Here is an 11,758-nt window from a genome sequence, read left to right as displayed (position 1 = left end):
GCTGAAAGAACCAGAAACCCTAACAAAGTCTCACAGGAAAAGAAAATTGACAGACGTCAACACTAAGTTGTCCTAGATTTTAGAATTAAGAAACAAAGACTTTAAAATATTTATCTTCATGATTCTCTAAGAACAAAGGGCAAACACTCCTGAAACAAACAGAAAGTCTCTGCAATGAAATAAGACAATAAAAAGAGTGATCATTTTAGAATCGTAGGAAATAATAAAAAATTTTAAAAATCCGCTGGATGGGCTCATTTGTAAGGCTAGCATATCAATGAACTTGAAGATAGATCAATAAAAATTACCTACTCTGAACAAGAGAGAAAAGAAAACATGAGAATTGCAACGTGATAAGCAGCACCTCAGGTATTTATACCACAATATAAAAAGATCCAAATTGGGTGTCACATACATCCCTGATTCCCAGGAAAAACAATATACAACAATTCTGGGTCAGAGAGGAGAATCGGTGAATGAGAGGGTCATGACAAAAGAGGCTCCACAGAGCTGTGTGTGCCAAAGATGCCATAGGTTTCCTCAGTCTCAGAGGAACTACGCCTAAAACCAAGTGCACAGTGTCCCAGAATGACAGAAAAGAAAAGGTAGCAACCTTAGTGGTCGGCAAAGGAAATTAAATAATGGTACTCAATCCAGTCAAACCGTATTGCACTCCACGTGGTTAGAAACTGAAGCCTGCATATCATTTACTAAAGGTGAAAACAAATTCTAAGCTTTTTTTTATATTGGATTTTGTTCTGTTACTTACCATAGTCCCTCAGGGATAGATGAGAGTCCATTTGATGAGTATTTCCCAAAGAAAATTCTTCCCTAATGCTAAAATACATAATGCAAAGGATGGAGATTATTTTGGATTTCTTTTACTCTCACATGCTAAAAAACAATTCTACAATATTAGCAAATGAATAATTTATTTAATGTAAATGTACACACCTGTTCTCAGAGCAAGGCTGACATTTTCACTTATTGTCGAAAAAATAAGGCCTAAGAAATAAATCTCCACAGATATCTCAAGCCCATGGGCTTTTTATTGTTTTGTTTTTAACTAACAAAGTCTCCTCTTTCATCAGCTTACTATAGAAAAATTGTTGCTTGTATGTGAATTTTAAACATGTAATATAAGGAAAGTAATGGATAAAATAGTAGTATTTATGAGGGAAGACCTCTTCCTCCACCAACAATAAAAATTAAAAATCCTTCTTTTACCACTTAGTTACTAAATATATTGAGAAGTTAAAAAATTAACATAGGGAGATTATTTCTTTACATGTTGGTTTTCTTTCTCCATTTTACTTTAAGCACCATTTATTGAGCTGTGTTACTATGGGGGTTTTTTTCTCGTTAAGTTTATTGGTACATTTTAGGTATACAATACAGTTATATTCATCATTGGAAGCTTATACCCTTTTACATGATATATTTTGTTCTTATTTTATCCCCATTCCCCTGCCCTCCCTTCAACCCCTCCACCCCTCCCTAATTACAAAGACTCTGTTTCCATTTTTTTCCTTTTCTTATATTTTTTCCTTTTCCTTTTCTGGTGTGAGAAAATAAAAGTGTAAATAAGGATCAAAATGTATAATTGATAATGTGAAATGGGAAGAAAAGGTCTGTTTCTTTACCTGTTAAATTAAAGGTCACAGCTTAGTTGTGATAATTAAGTAGACTCCTAACACTGAACCCCAAAACTAAGCAAACTTATCCACCAGTCACTCTCATGGTCAGAGGCAACAGAAAATTATCTCTGTAAAAACCAAACAAACTGCACTTAAAGGCTAGCTTAATTCATTTTCAAGAGGGAAGAATAAGTAGATGTAAGCTGAACAAGCAAATAATGTGCCTAGGATATATTAAATATAGAAACAACAAATTTTTTTCTAAGCAGGAACAATGAAGAATGAGGATGAAGTTTTCCCCATAGAATTCCCTTTGGTCTGTTAAATCCATTAAGCTTTTGCATAGACCCTCTAGTGAAGTAGGAATGGGCTGCCTTCTGTGGGGGATGGGGTGTGTAGTCTGTCAGGAAAATCCTGCCAGATCTCCATCCTTTGTTTCAAGGCTTTGTTTCCATTGCCAACCACCAGTTTTGGGGAACCACCCTGGGATCACAGTAATCACTTCAGATTTTTTAAAATGTATAGGAACAATGTATTATCAAATTAGCTCCAAGGTCACTCTGTGTTCAAGAGCAAAAATCCATATCCTATTCAGTTTGCCAACCTAAACTATAACCAAGCACGTTATTTGCAAAACATTCCAGATATTAAATGTATTCCAATAATAAAAGCACCCGCAATGTAGGAACATCTCGATATGAGTTTTAAAAATATTCTTAAGCTCTTACAAAATTTTAAGAAATAACATTTAAATTTCCTTGCAAATTGAAGTCCTAAAATATAAAAATAGTACCTGGAGTCAAAGTATGTTGCCTCTTTGAGTTAAAAGTCAAATTTCTCACATTTTAAAATTAAAACCCAAACTCTTTTTGCGTTTGGGGGGTTTTTTTTGTTTTGTTTTTTTGTGTTACCAGGGATGGAACTTGGGTCTTTGCACTTGCACAGCAGGCAGTGAAACCACTGAGCTAAATCTCCGGCCGCAAACTCTCTTACAATAAAGTCTTGGTGTGTGGAACAAGAATGTTTCAATATTTTCATAAAGGTGCATAGGTTCACCTATAGGTTCACCATAGCTTAATTAGGGTCACAAATTACAATGCCAAGACTAACATATATCAGTTTTAAACACCTAAACAATAAATGGGGCATTTACAACTATTAAACACTGGTCCTACAGTTGCCAAACTGAGATGGAAGCCAGAGCCCAGGCCCTAGACCCACTGTGCTAGGCAACACCCTGTTCCTGGAGTTGAAAGACCACAGCAAAGGGGGGCAAAGATCTTGCAGGCTCCAACAGAAGGAGATGGGGTGGTGGGGTCTCAGTGCCAGGACCTCTAACCAAAGAATGTGATACCACATAGAGGTGGCTATGCACCAGACAGAGGACTGGGGTCCCAGCATCCAGGGATCCTGGGCACCTGAGCATCAGGGTCCGAGAGTTCTGGGGTCCTCTGATTCTGGAGTTCTGGAGAGCTGGGGTCCTGGATCCTTGGAGTTCTGGGATCCTGGAGTACAGTGGGTATGGGGTTGTGAGGTCCTGGTGTCATGGGGTGCTAAGGATCTGAGATGATTCTGGGATATGGGGCTTTGGGGTCCATGACTTGAGTAACTGTCCTCTGCCAGGCCCCTCTGCCATGTAGACCTGCCCTGGAGCCAGCAGATATGGACTGAAATCTCTACAAACTGTGAGCCAAAATAAACCTTTCTTCCTTTAATTTGTTGGTGTCAAGTATTATGTTCCATTGACAAGGAAAATAAGACAGCTGCAGTTGGCTGACACCTACCCTGGGGGATAGAATACCTTTGACTATATTGTTCAAGACACGTTCTTCTACTTCTCAATTCCACATACTGGTAAAACATGCCCTCTCAGAGGGCACAGGCATGCCACCCATACCAACTCTATCATCTTAAAATATATGCACTAATTGTTTGAGAATTATTCATTCTCATGTATATAAAAAACTACATTAAAGATAAGATTAATTCCTTCAACAGTTTCTCCCTGTCTCTGATTATGATGGAACTTGGAACAGTTATCCATGCCTGGCACTAAGACTTTAAAACTAGATTCTGTGAACTGTAAATCATAGACTAAATGAGCTGGCTTCTTAATGTTTAAATACAGCAATTGTATACTTATCAATATAAAGGAAACATAAAAAGATTCTCTTTTTCCTATGGTACAATCTTTGCCATTGATATATCTGATATGAAGAGCCCAGTTTATGAGTTAAGTTGTAGTCCCCACTACTGTTAAAAGCCCATCCAGGCCATCATTACCACAGCTGAGAAGCTTTGTGATTCCTGTCCACCGAGGGTGTTTGATTTTTTGTCTTGCCTGGGCCACACTGAGTGAAGAGAAATGGTCTTGGATGACATATAAAATGCAATACAGTTAATGTAGTTGAGTAACACAACTTTCCTTGTTTTTAATATTTTAACTTATTGAATTATTTTGGGAATGAATAAAATAGCTCATATTTCATTATTAAATAAGAAAACTTACATGTCTGCTTAATAAAAGCCTGTTTTCCCAGGCATTCACCCCTGTAGGTAACTTATACTTACATGTCACTGCTGCTTGCCAGAAGCACCTGTAATGTCTGATACCGCAAAGTTTCCACTCCACTAACTGTGTGGTGGATGCAGGAGGCAGAGTTAGCTCTCCCCTCTGGTTGTCCCCTATGCAGTCCACATGGATTGTGCACTAAGCAATCAAACCATAAAAAGTAATCGCTAAAATTACATAATAATGTTAAAAGCTTATGATCTAATGGGAACACTGGTTGTCCAGAGGTGAATGTTCAACAAGCCTGTTTAGAACTTGGCTGAGTCCATGCATGTAAGCCATGTACCTCTGCTGGGTCTTCCATGAAAGCCAAAAGTATATAGATTTGATATATAATTTGATTTGATCTTATAAAAATCATCTTTAATATGTTTCCTTTGGTTATGAAATACTACCCATTGTTTAGTTCTCAGTCCCTCTAGCCAATGTACTAAATATTGAGACCTCCTCATAAATACTTTCATTCTTCCACACCCAAGTTCTAAATGTATTGAAAATTGATGCAAAAGATAGTTAACAACTTTATGACTTATAAATTCTAAATTAAAAAGCCATAATTTGGTGAAAGAACCTACTGGACTTTCTAAAACTGAGCCCAAGAATTGGGTAGAATTATACAGTCTTAAAACCTAGGCTTAGGGACGAGACTCTTCCAGTTCCTCAAAGAGATAGAGCATCCCCTTGAGGAACAAGAGAGCATGGGCTTCTACAGAGCTCGAAGTGGTCTAAGGTGGCCACCGCTGAGCTAAGGATAGACCATTTAGTTTTCCCAAATTTATCCAATGACTACTGTAAATCATTGATGCCCTTGGACAGAATGAGCACAGCTGCAGAGAATTGAAAGAGATCATAAGAATTGAGCTCCTTACACATGGGGGGAAAAAATCAAGATTGAGGGGTAATTACCCCATGTAATAGAAAAAAAATCAAGATTGGGAGGTAATTGCCCCATGTAATACAAGCAGAAAGGACTGTGTGGGTCAGAAACGAATCATTGTCACTTTCAAATTCTCTATAAAATGAACCCTGATTTTACAGGTGGTATGAGGATATCTACTATCAAAACTGAAGCTCCATTTCAGGCTGAAAAGGATGACTCAACTAGTCACATTAAACCTAATTCAGTTTAATTTGAAATTGTTCACAGGGTAGGCAAAGATCCAGCTGATTAGAAATTAGGCTTTCCCTCCTGGGAATTTCCCTGTCTTTAAAAAAACAAGGACTCCTAGAGAAAGGTTTTCCTTCTGATGTTCCTTTCTTACTGTGCTCCTAGAGAATACCAATTGTGTTTTAGAAAGCACAGAGTTTCAAACTGAATCAGCCCTAGAATGACTACCCCTATTTCACTGTGAAGTAAATTCTTAGTTTACTGCTAGTAGGCACCCAAATCATCCCTGTTACAGATCAAAGTATTATATTCAGCTTCTTAAACTCTATTGTTGTTCAGTTGAATATCTTTAAATTCAATAACTTAAAATCTATAATTAAATTATATATCTTCAAACATACTAAGTAGAGATCATTAGAGGCACTTCCCTTGAAATAATCCCCTTACCATTTAATTTTTAATAGTCTGTAAGTTGAGGAATAATTTAAATATAGTGAAATACACTCATGGCAAATGTAAAGTCTGGTGAATTCTGATAAATGCAAATATCCATAGTCCATATATCCCACTGAGATATGGAATTCTATCATTACCCCTATGATGTTCCATCCTGTACCTCACTGTTCAATTCCTGTCCTATATCCTGAGACTACCATTGTTATTTCTAGCATCATAGGTTAGTATCACCTATTTTAAAACTTTAGATAAAGTGAATAATTTAGTGTACTTTTTTGCTTCAGGATTCCTTCAAGCAATAAGGTATTGTTGATTTTTACCCATATTGTTGCATAGATCCCTGTTTGTGAGAAGATTTCCTTGTACAGATATGTCACAATTTATAGTATTTGTTTTTCTCTACTATGTATAAAGCTTCTATAAACGAATGTATAAACTAGCTTTGTGTGGACATGCTTATATTTCTCTTGGGTAAACAGCTGAGAGTGGAATGCTGACTCAGCATTAGTGTGTGGTTAACTTTATTAGAAAATGCCAAAATATTTTCCAACATAATTATATTATTTTACTTGTCAGTTAGCTCTATATGAGAGCTCCAGTTATTCCATATCTTTACTGGAATATTATCCATACTATTGGATATGAAGTGACATCCCATTGTTATTTTACCATGTATTTCTGAGATGACAAATCATGCTGAGCATTTTTTCATATGATTATTGGCCACTGGTAAATCTTGCCTTGTGATGAGTTTAAGCCCTTTGCTCATTGCAATTGGATATTTGTCTTCTTATTGTTTATTTTTAATAGTTTTTACACATTTTATACAAATTTTGTATTTTATACAAATGAGTTCTGTGCTAGTTGTATGAATTGTGAATATTTTCACCTAATCTGTGTTTGATCTATTCCATTCTCTATATGTTTTCTTTTTTATTTATAAAAACTTAACATTTTTGATTAAGATGTCATCAATTTTTTTCTTCTGGTTATTACTTTCTGCTTTATTTCATTTAAGAATTTTTTTCCTAACCACATGTCATTAAAGCATTCCTTTATGTTTTCTTCTAAAAGATTAGTAAGTAACTCTGACTTATTCATTTGAGTTAGGGATTCAATTAAAATTAATTTTATGTATGGTGCAAGGCAGATGTCCTATGGATATGCAACTATTTCAGCAACATTTGTTGAAGAGATTTCCCTTCCCTCATTGAATGATTTTTACACCTTTATCAAAAATCAATTGACTAGATATGTGTGATTTTATAAATAATTTCAATTGTCTCTTCTTACATGAAAACATACTTAATGTTATTTTATGCATATTAAAATTAGTTAATGTAGATCCTCCAACTTTGATCTTTATTTTCAAGCCTTTTTTTTTTTGGTACCGGGGATTGATCTTGGGTCCTTGTGCTTGCGCTTGCGAGACAAGCGGCGGGACCACTGAGCTAAATCCCCAGCCCATTTTCAAGCTTTTTTGACCATATAAATCTATTTATATTTTCATATACTTGTTACAATCAGCTTATCAGTTTCTACCAAACAAAAGTGCTCTGTAGCTCAGTAGATTAGGCAAGATGAGGCCACAAGGGCAACTTATATGAAATCTTGTGTCAAAATGCAAACAATTAATAAAAGCTGGGAATATAGCACAATACTGAGATGCTGGGTTCAGTTCTCAGTACAAACCCACACACACACAAAAAGGGGGCTCTGGTTTGCTTATTGGAATCGAATAATATATGTAAATAAGTTTGGGAAAAATCGACTTTTTAACAGTTTTGAGTGTTGAAAGCCATCAACATAATATGAGCTTTATTTTTCCACTCACTGAAATTTTATTTAATACCTCTTGAAAACAATGTGTTGTAGCTTTTAATGTGAAAGTGTAAAAAAATTATATTAAATTTATTTCTACACACTTTTATACTTTTTACGTTATTTTTTCATCATTTTAACTATCATTCATTCATAAAAATCCAACTGATCTTTATATGTTTGCATATATTCCATAAACTTGCTAAATTCGTTAGTTCTAGAAGTTTTGCTTGATAGATTATATAAGACTTTCTACTTTGAAGATCGTGCTGTCTGCGTAGAGAACTGGTTTCCAAGCCACCGAAATCCCTAAGCCTTCCATTACCCGCATTGCACCTCCAGTGCCATGTGAGTGGAACCGGGAGACCGGCCAATCTTGCATACCCCCAAATGCCCGACGTTAGTGAAACACCAGTTTTTCATCATGAATTTTGACGTTAGACAGTAAGTTTCACATAGATAGCCTATTTCATTTTTGGAAATTCACTTTCATTTTTAGTTTACTAAGAATATAGGTCCAAAGGTGGAGGGGTAGCGGGAGGGGAAGGGGAAAGGGAAGAAAGGAAAGGAAAAATTATGAGAAAGAAAAAAAAAATGGGAACAAACTCTATGTAAATAGGGAAGGGTGGTGGGGGTGAAGGGCACATAGGTAATAGGGAAAAAATAAGAACTAAGATACATCATGTTCAGGTACAAACACCCAATGATAAATGTAAATATGCTGTATATCTAAACTGTACCAATTAATATATATATAAAAAAGAATATATGTCATAAATGCTGATTTTTAAAAAATGGCTATTTAGCTTCTATTGAAACAAGATTTTTAAGAAAATTTTAAATACTTCTCTTAGAATGTGCAAAGAAATTCATTTTTGCTATTTGTTTGTCATATTTAATAGCTTTTACTTTTTCTAAATTAAATTTTGAGAGTGTTTGCATTTGAATGGAACTTGCCTGGTAAATTAAAAGCCTTGAACTTTGGTAGAGCATCCATGTTAAAACAAAGAAAACAAAATAGTGAAATATAAATGACATTTTCAGTGGAACAAATATTGTATCATTTTTCTCTTTTTTTGTTTTTGTTTTTTTGAGACAGGGTCTTGTGTCACTATGTAGTTCAAGCTGGCCTTGAACTCATAGTTATCCTCTTACCTCTGCTTTCTAAGTGCTGGAATTATAGGCATGCACCACTGTGCCTGGCTTAGTAAGTCTTTTAAACAACATATATTCTCAATATCAGACTGAAGTCACTGATGATCAGTCGTTTATTCATACATTTATTTATACAAGAAAGATTGATCAAGTACTCATTACATTTTAGAAATAAATAAATTATATGTGCATGAGTACATATCTAGAGGGGGGAAAAATGCCAGAATGTGTAACAAAATGACAACCACAGTTATTACTATATAGTGTCCCTGAGTGTGGCTTTTTTTTTTTTAAATAACTGTATTTTATGAATTCTCTTCAAAAAGATGTCTCATTTTTATAACTTGAAAGCAGTTTTATTTTTAAATCACCCTGAGATAAAGACAGAATAATCTCTGAATCTTAACATTATCTTCCTAGGACAGGTGTTTATTTGGTACGGATTGGCAAATTGCCACGTTCAGTTACATGAAATCTCTAGTCCCTAGTTCACTGTCATCTGGAGCAATATCCATCATTTTTATGGTAGATATCACAGAAAACCACAAAATTTCTTCCCATTATAACATTATATCTGATAGTAAATTAAATATACAGTATATGACAAAGACAAAATTAAGGGAATAGGGAAACTGCCTCTAATGCCCAAGGACAATTTCACTACTTACTTACCTTCGATTGCAGTATATTTTGTGTACTCCTACACCAAATTGATTTCTGGTAGCAAAAATTCATAAAGTTGGTTCATTAATACTTGAGTTTTCTAGAGTGGCTCTATTCTTTAGAACCCTGCTTATCAGCTTGGTCTGTTGAATATAATGACAACATCAGAGGTATCAAGAATACATGGCAACCATTAATTCCTTCAAAAAGGGGTTAACATTTTTCTGGTAAAATTCTAAATATTGAGGATATATAGGTCAATGTTATAGATAAAACTCTTGCTTCCATAATTTTCACTCTAAGAGTAAGAAGGAAATGGAAAATAAACAAAAGTATCAATTGCAATTCATTGTGCCTGAGTAGTAACATTTAAGTAACGTGACAAGAACAAAGGCAAGCATGACAAATGTGAATAAGAGCATTCTTGTAAAAGAAACTCTAATTGGATAAGCATGAAGTAGGAAGGAGCTCAGAGCATCAAGATACAGGAAGAAGGCTGGTGAGGCTGAAATATAATAGATGAAAAAGAGTAGCAGAAACCCTAGACTAAGAGATTGACAGAAGTGGCCCCAGTATGATTTCCAAAATTATTATAGCCTATGGAAAATTATTCTTTTATTCTCTGGCTTTTAAGGTACTTAAGATAATCTCTTTATACTTTCTAAATGTACCTCATAGCACTAAAGTAAGAATAATTGTAAAATGGTTCAAAAAGGTGCCAGAGAGTTATATTCATTTTAATATAGAGTAAAGAATAAATGAGATCTGAAGTTCCAGATGTTTGTTGTATTTCTCTTAGTTCTTGCCTTGTCTCTTCTACTTGATCATGAATGTGAGTTACTGAGCCTCTCTATCCTCATTTGCTCATCAAATACAGTTAATAATTCCTGCAAGAGCAACTGGGAAGTCATGAGGTGACATTTTAGTGAAATAATGCATGTGAAAAGACCTGGGAGCACTAAGTTGAAACCGAGGGACTGGTTTCAAGTAGAATTTGCTAATCTATAAAATGTCTTTTGCAAAGCAAGAACTAGAGTTCTTTTTCCTTTCTCTCATTAGGAGACTGTTCAAATTATCAACAAAGTCACAACTGTTTCCTAGTGTTTCTGTAGGAGTTTATCAAAAATTGACTTGCGGAAAACAAAACAAATGTATAATCTAAAAAGTTTCAGAGTTCAGAAATCAGAAGTGGTTCTCATTGACCTAAAATAAACGTGGTAGCAGGGATTCTGAGAAAATATATTTCCTTGCCTTTCCTAGCTTCTGGAGTCTGCTCGTATTCTTTGACTCCAAGAATATTCCTATGTCTTTGAAACTAGCAACTAGGGTGAGTTTCTCCCTGCTACTTTCTCCCTGGTTCTTTCTCTTCGTATTCCCTTTTTCACTGATAAGTATTCTGATTACATTGTATCCCCCAATAACCCAGGATCAACTTTCCATCTCAACATTGGCTGATGGGCAAATATATCTCTAGTGCCAGTGTTGATGTATTGATTCCTTCTTGCTGTATAGAATGCAGACATCCTGGTGGAGCCATCACCTTGAACATCACACCGCACTGGAATGGTCTGCTAAGGAATTCTTAGGGAGGCAGTCATAGATAACAGTGAGGGTTTTAGAGTAAGAGTGAGACTCCAGCTCAGGATTTGGTGCATAGAGGAAGAAATATTCCAGGTAAGTCTGACACATATGAAGAAAAAGGCTGCTTTAAGGAGAGAATGAAGCAGGTTCTTTATCAGTTCTAACTAAAAAATGTCACAGATCTTCCAGTGTTTAACCATCCCTGGGGAAATACCTGTAAAATGGGATTTAAAAATGAAATCTGAATTCCAACAATCAGAAGTCTGTCTTCACAGAATTTCTAGTTCCATGGGTTTTTTTTTTTGCATACAGTGACCCTCTAACTTGAAATCACTCAAGTCCTGCTGTTTTGTAAAGTCAAAATTTCTTAACTTTTAACAGTTCGTTTATTCTATTAAAAAATTATTTTTGACCAAAATACCTATAGTTGCTTTGCCTATGGTAACGTATAGTCATAACAAATAAAAACTCTCCCTCATGCCAAGACTGTGACAGACAAGAAAATTAAATGTAACATATGATCTGTGCATAACTAAAATTTATTAAAATCATCAGCATCAAATATTAATCATGAGCACACTACCCACAGGGCTTTCTATATTAGGCAATGATGATAAACAGTTATGAGACATGGTTTCTGCTTTTAAAGGTCTGACAAGCTCTTTAGGGTGACAGGATTCATGCATAAGATGATAAGGAAAAAGGCAAGGCACAATGCCAAGAGAATAGGGGAGGCAATGAATGCCACAGAGGAGGAAAAATTTC

General features: G+C 35.3%; 1 long non-coding RNA gene across 2 annotated transcripts in view; it reads right to left on the bottom strand.

Annotated features, from left to right (window-relative positions):
- Window positions 1–9,301: 9,301 nt before the first annotated feature.
- The window catches only part of LOC147826969 (uncharacterized), a 69,223-nt gene continuing 66,766 nt past the window's right edge, over window positions 9,302–11,758 (bottom strand). The window contains exon 4 of one of the 2 annotated variants that reach the window (XR_015453111.1): window positions 9,302–9,555. This is a non-coding gene — a long non-coding RNA (uncharacterized LOC147826969). The remainder of the gene's footprint in view (window positions 9,556–11,758) is intronic. The other variant, XR_015453112.1, reaches the window with a different exon arrangement.

This window comes from Heterocephalus glaber, unplaced genomic scaffold (genome assembly GCF_053883595.1).
Source record: "Heterocephalus glaber isolate CG9 unplaced genomic scaffold, H.glaber_assembly_v1.0 deba00001457, whole genome shotgun sequence".
In the NCBI taxonomy this organism is placed as follows: Eukaryota; Metazoa; Chordata; class Mammalia; order Rodentia; family Bathyergidae; genus Heterocephalus; species Heterocephalus glaber.
The sequence above is the reverse complement of the archived record's forward strand: the minus strand, read 5'-3'. Positions and strand labels throughout refer to the sequence as shown.